Source organism: Panulirus ornatus, chromosome 12, assembly GCF_036320965.1.
Source record: "Panulirus ornatus isolate Po-2019 chromosome 12, ASM3632096v1, whole genome shotgun sequence".
NCBI lineage: Eukaryota > Metazoa > Arthropoda > Malacostraca > Decapoda > Palinuridae > Panulirus > Panulirus ornatus.
The window spans coordinates 1,613,587-1,620,890 of record NC_092235.1 but is presented as its reverse complement, the minus strand read 5'-3'; the positions used below and the strand labels follow the sequence as shown (position 1 = coordinate 1,620,890).

The following is a 7,304-nucleotide window of genomic DNA, read 5'->3' as shown; positions in this document are numbered from 1 at the left end:
AGAGAGGAGAGTGTCCCCAGACACACTTGCTGCCTCCTAACCATTAGTGTCTTACTCTCACAACATCAGACAGAGAGGAGAGTGTCTCCAGACACACTTGCTGCCTCCTAACCATTAGTGTCTTACTCTCAAACATCAGACAGAGAGGAGAGTGTCCCCAGACACACTTGCTGCCTCCTAACCATTAGTGTCTTACTCTCACAACATCAGACAGAGAGGAGAGTGTCTCCAGACACACTTGCTGCCTCCTAACCATTAGTGTCTTACTCTCACAACATCAGACAGAGAGGAGAGTGTCTCCAGACACACTTGCTGCCTCCTAACCATTAGTTTCTTACTCTCACAACATCAGACAGAGAGGAGAGTGTCCCCAGACACACTTGCTGCCTCCTAACCATTAGTGTCTTACTCTCACAACATCAGACAGAGAGGAGAGTGTCTCCAGACACACTTGCTGCCTCCTAACCATTAGTGTCTTACTCTCAAACATCAGACAGAGAGGAGAGTGTCCCCAGACACACTTGCTGCCTCCTAACCATTAGTGTCTTACTCTCACAACATCAGACAGAGAGGAGAGTGTCTCCAGACACACTTGCTGCCTCCTAACCATTAGTGTCTTACTCTCACAACATCAGACAGAGAGGAGAGTGTCTCCAGACACACTTGCTGCCTCCTAACCATTAGTTTCTTACTCTCACAACATCAGACAGAGAGGAGAGTGTCCCCAGACACACTTGCTGCCTCCTAACCATTAGTGTCTTACTCTCACAACATCAGACAGAGAGGATGTTATGCCTCTTATCTAACCTGACACATCAGCCGGGGTCTCAGGACGTTGATAAGGTCATGGTCGGATCCCCTTATGTATCTATCATGTGACCTCAGGTGAGTTATTGAACTTTATCGCTAATAATACAGCGTTGTTAGGGGTTAATGATGGCAGTTATTAACCTCGTTTAAACACACATATTCACACGAAGAAGGTTGTATATAAGCCCGGCTAGCTCAGTCGGTAGAGCACGAGACTCTTAATCTCGGGGTCGTGGGTTCGAGCCCCACGTTGGGCGGTAACAGTTTTCTATGATGTAACATGAAACAGCCTCTGAACATACCATCCACCGCCCGTCTAAATCAACCAATCTGCCATGGTTCCATGAACTGTTTAAACAGTTTAAGCGAAGAGAGAGAGACAGACAAAGAGAGGTAAAGAGAGAGATTACCAAAGATTACATATGCACAACAGGTAACACAGACCTAATTACCTTCCACCAGCTAAGAAAATAGCTTTGCCATTCATCAGGGTCAGCGCGTACTGCTTAACCGAGCCGAGCGCGCCAAACTTTTTCCGCTGCTTCTCGGCAAGTAGTGCGTGCTGAGCAGAGTTACGAACTTAACGCTTTTGGCGATAGATCTAGCACCTAAATTTCGTATTTAGCACCTTAGCTCCTTTTCGGGCGTTTTATCTCGTATTTAGCGCCAAATTTAGTGTTATTTCAATATATCAAGGAATTCAAACATCAATCAAAATATGTTAATGTTATTTAGTAAGTTTATTCTAAACCTATTAAGATAACAAGGAAAGTAATACAAATATTGCACGTATTTCATTTTCATCGAAACGAACAGGTTCAGTTGTGGTGTATTCTACGGGCTCCTCCTCCTCAAGTGCCCCGTTCAGTTCAGGTTCAGTCGGACTCTGGGTGGCGACAGAACTATCCGTGGGTCATGATGGACAGTAACACTGGTTATGTGTGTGTGTGTGTGTGTGTGTGTGCAGACCATTACATTTAACGAACACAATAATGAGTGAGAAATATCCTCAACATTTTAGAGCAGAATGGTTGAAAGACCCTAAATATGAAAAGTGGTTAAGAGAAATAGAAGGGATGACACAAAATGTATTTGCAAGGACTGCCATCGTCCATCACCCGCCAGACTTAGTGACACTGAAAAACACAACAACACAGCTAAACACAAGACAGCTGAAGAGTCATTCAGTACTCAAAGACAAACCACAATTCCGTTTGTAAAAGTGAGTGATGACGTACGAGAGACTGAAGGAAATGTGTCACTGTTCACTGCAGAACATTGTACATTACGTGTTGTTCATCGTCTCAGCTGTTCATTACGTGTTGTTCATCATCTCAGGTGTTCATTACGTGTTGTTCGTCATCTCAACTGTCATTACGTGTTGTTGATCATTTCTGTAAGCTGTGCAAAGCAGGATTTGCAAACAGTAAAAGATGCAAGGATTCCAAGTTAAAAAGGTGGAAGTGTAGTGTAATTGTGTGCAATGTGATTGCCCCGCATTTCACCAGACTTAAAAAGTGATAGACAATTAGAAGTTTAGCTTCTTAACTGATGAAAGTAATGACATTACGGTAACGAAACTATTGGGTATCGCTGTCCAGTTCTATTCTGAAAGTAAGAATAAGATTGTAATGACTTTCTTGGATCTTGTTGAGCTGACTGACTGTAATGCTAATGGGATATGTGATGCCATCAAGAAGTCCTTGAAAAATAATGGGTTGGAGTTACATAACCTTATTGCAATTAGCCCCGACAATGCTTCTGTGATAACAGGTGTTAACTGTGGAGTGTATGATACACTCAAGTTAGAAGTTCCTCATCTGATCCTGATCAAGTGTGTGTGTGTGTCATTCTCTACAGCTAGTTGCCTCATGCTGCAGCAGAGTGTCTCCCTAGGAACCTGGATTTCATCAGAGAAACCTATAATTGGTTCTCCCACTCTGCCAGTAATGGTCAAGCTCCAATGAAATTTATACAGCTAAGCCAGACTCGATGGCTGTCAATTGAATCAGCAGTTATCATAATACTGCAGCAGTGGGTTGAACTTATGATTCACATTGAAATGGCAATAAATGATGAAAGGTGTTACACATATCAGAATCTCTATGAGATGTTTTGTGACAAGAAAAACTATGCCTTCCTGATATTCCTGAAGCATATTCTTGGAGACGTTCAGTGTGTAAATGAGAAATTTGAAGCTGAGGTACAGGATCCAAGCAAACTGCAAAGTGACCTTATTCAACTTATTGATTCCATAAGTTCTAAGGTTCTCATCCCAGGCAGAAATTAGATGAAGGAGGTTCAGTAGAGAACTACCTAGTTGACGAACGAGTTTGAAAAGTAGATGGCACAATGTAAGCTTCCTGATGAAAAGGATATTCGAGGAAGATACATACAGTTTGTAGTGGAGTTGGTGAAACAGCTTCGTCAACGTTTGCCAGACACTGTCCAAGTGTCACAGTCAATGTCATCACTGAGTACAAGTGAATATCTGCAACCCATAAAGCCTGGAATACTGGAATTAGCAAAGATGTTTACTGATAACGAAAATTTCTCACATGCATTGAGTTCCAGTTGAGGAAGCTTCATCATGTATTGTGGAAGCAGAACACTGGCGCCCTAGCACTCTGGACTGAAACAGCCTCGTACAAGGATGCAACAGGAGGAAATCTTTAGTTATATGAACATCGTGAAGTGAAAGCTTCGAAATTGATTATCAAAAGCTTAAATGCAATACTAACTATCAAGTATGGACTAAGATGAAATGGAAACTGTTGTTATGATTATGAACTGCCTGAGGAAGTACTGAAAAACACTGGGTTATTGAAAAGATACGAGTTATCACAACCACAACCTGGACCCTCACATAGACCACCACCACAACCCCAGGTCACCGAGGACGAAGAGACTGCGGATTGGTAATTAGCAGATCTGGGATAATAGTGAGTAGTTTAGTGTTAAAACAGTCAGTCGTACCTGTCATTAGTCATTTGGCACGTCAAAGAGCAGAAATAATTCGAAGAGCATTTTTTTCGCCGTCATTTTAGCAAGTTTAACGCTTTTTTTAGCGCTTTTCGGGAGAGAATCTAGCGCCATATAAAATTTGGTGCTCAAAAGGTTTCAGTAGCTGGTTGGTGGTCAGTCAGGACGGGTGTTGGCGCTGTTCTGGTTATCCGATGTGTTTTATCTTGATCACGGAGTGGGGGGACAGAGAGAAATGATAACCTAACTTGATGAATATGAGAAGTTTCCTGGGCTCTGGCATCCCCAAAATGGATCGTACTACAATAAAACCGTCAAGTATGGTCGCTGGGTTAGCACTGCACAGGGTATCTGGCAATTATTTCACATGATCGTAAGAAAAATGAAAGAATTAATAAACATCACTTTTCTTTTGTCTTATTTTTCTTAATATTCGACATATTTCATTCATTGATTTCAATCAGATTCGGTAAAAGTTGTGATGATTCAACATTGTGTTTGTAAAACGTCCACTGTGGATCTTCCTCCGTTCCTGAAATACTAAGATAACGACCTTGTGGACGCCGACCACAACACATCAACACCCCAGTCACAACCCCACGTGGTCACGGTGGCCTCAACCAGTCACAACCCCACGTGGTCACGCTGGCCTCAACCAGTCACAACTCCACGTGGTCACGCTGTCCTCAACCAATCACAACCCCACGTGGTCATGCTGGCCTCAACCAGTCACAACCCTACGGGGTCACGCTAGCCTCAACCAGTCACAAACCCACGTGGTCACCCTGGCCTCAGCCATCCACAACCCCACGTGGTCACGCTGGCCTCAACCAGTCACAATCCCACGTGGTCACGCTGGCCTCAACCAGTCACAACCCCACGAGGTCACGCTGGCCTCAACCAGTCACAACCCTACGGGGTCACGCTAGCCTCAACCAGTCACAAACCCACGTGGTCACCCTGGCCTCAGCCATCCACAACCCCACGTGGTCACGCTGGCCTCAGCCATCCACAACCCCACGTGGTCACGCTGGCCTCAACCAGTCACAACCCCACGAGGTCACGCTGGTTTCAACCAGTCACAACCCAACGCGATTACGCTGCCCTCAACCAGTCACAAACCCCACGTGGTCATGCTACCCACAACCAGTCACAAGCCCCACGTGGTCACGCTGGCCTCAACCAGTCATAAGCCCCACGTGGTCACGCAAGCCTCAACCAGTCACAACCCCACGTGGTCACGTTGGCCTCAATCACTCTATATCAACTGTCACCTGCCACCAATTATTGTATCAGATGGGCAATGCCTGGAAGACGACAGCGATGTGCTTTCAGAGTATATCTTCACAAAAACTACAAAGTAGAAACATTTTTGTAGCTATAGCTTTAGAATGATTCAAAAAAGACAAAGTTACACGAAGCATAAAAACGGCCTTAGAAAAGGAGAGTTGCAAGTGTAGCAGCAGCAGGTGTTGGTCAAGATGTTATAACGGGCAGGTCATGATGCGGCCCATCATCTACAAGTGGTACACACACCATCCCTAGACCACACTTACACTACACTTGACCCAGCCTTGTGGCACCCGCGCCAGCCAGGTACTCACTGGCAGTCAACATTATATCCTGACAACAAACTTGGACCTACAACTAAACACAACTTATAAATAATAACCCAGCTGGCTAGATTGACAACCATCATGGCGGTCCGCCAGTCATCTGTATATCTCAATCTTTCCTTCATTTATTCTCTTAACTTTTTCATGTCATATCCCAACTCCTCTGTTCATCAACATCTTTACGTCATCTCATAGAAAGGGATATTTACACAGTAAGAGTGTATGTGGCACTCAATCTCTCTTGGTATTTCTTCACACAAGTCTCTTTTCCAAGTTCACTTCCTCTCACCACCTCTTCTCCCCGACATTGTTTCCTCTTTTTCGAAAACCTCTTCAGATCTTCACTGTCGTCTCCACAAGATGGTTATCAGACATCACACCAGCTGCCACTTTCAGCACATGTACATCCAAAAGTCTTTCTTTTACACGCCTTTCAATTAACATGTAATACAGTCATGCCCGCTGACCATCTCTCCTACTTACATACGTATATTTGTGTATGTCACATTTTACAAACCAGGTATTCCCAATCACCAGTCCTTTACACACACACAACACAAGTTGTTCACCATTTCCATGCACCTCAGTTATACCCTCCACTGCCACATTACTTACCTTCGCATTTAAATCACAAATCACTAATACCTGGTCTCTTACATCATAACTGCTGACACACTCGCTCACTTGCTCCCAAAATACTTCCTCTGTTCTTGACTCTAACTCGCTACCTCGCTAAGTGCCATTTGACCTGACCTAATCGGGCAGGACGATGGTCATTATCTTCACTACTCTCTGGACACCACTGGTCCTTGGCCTCAGCCACTACACTCTCCACTTCAATACAATCTTACTAAACTCTTAAAATCACTGATCTTTGACTCATCACTTTCAGATGATGTCAAAATCCTAATTCATCGTTAAAATCTTCACTATAAAGTTGGATAAACATACTAAATGTTGGAGATTCGAACCCATGACCTTGATCTTTGAGACTCAGGCTCGGTGATAATGTGTACCACACCTGCCAGTGAATTCCAATACTTAGTCACCTAAATCTTAAGACCATACACACAAGTACACACAACAAAAAAAACTATCGCGCAGAGGGGGTTTGAAGACGTCTGTAATGATCACTGACCTACCTGTTGTACCATGCCGGTAGGGTTGGTATACGTGCCTGGAAGCCACAGGTTTCCAGAGTCCTATGCTAGACCCATGTAAGTTACGTGCCACAAGAGCGGCATTGTATCATTAACAATAAAATTACATCATACAAGGCAGTACGAACCCCTACTTTTGAATTGGTGTGTGTAATATATCTGTGAGACACACACAGCTATATGCGGCAACCCCCGCATGTGGTAGCTGCAGCATACCTCAATGTGATGCCAGGTAAACACAATAGCTTCATATTGTATAGGTGTAATTTGGGAAGAATATGTTTTACTATTGATATTGTATTATTCTATAGCACATCTGGGTTCGTGGCAGTCCATAAAGGTTATCTTACACCGCCATTTCGTGTCCATGCAGGAAATGTAATGAGACATGCGATATATTTTTGAAACAATGAAACAGCGCGGGTATAGTTCACTGCGAGCCAATGTCGAAAGGTTGTTTTTGTGGTATATCTAATTTTACCATGGAGACCTCACAAGCGACACGTGAAGCTATTCTACAGCTTCATAATGAGGGCTACAGCGACTCTGAAATTGGGAGACGTCTTGGTATTCACCGGTCAACCGTAGCACGATGGATTCGCCGACAGGCAGAGTTGGGCAACACAGACAACAGGCATCGGCGTGGGCGCCCACGTTGCACAACCCCGGAAGATGATCAGGTAATGATGTTGCATATATAGGTATACTGGACCACTTGATGTTATGTAAATAACCA

General features: G+C 44.0%; 1 non-coding gene across 1 annotated transcript; it reads left to right on the top strand.

Annotated features, from left to right (window-relative positions):
- Positions 1-994: 994 nt before the first annotated feature.
- On the top strand, positions 995-1,067 carry TRNAK-CUU (transfer RNA lysine (anticodon CUU)). The gene has a single exon. It is a non-coding gene; the product is annotated as a tRNA-Lys (tRNA).
- The last annotated feature ends 6,237 nt before the right edge of the window (positions 1,068-7,304 follow it).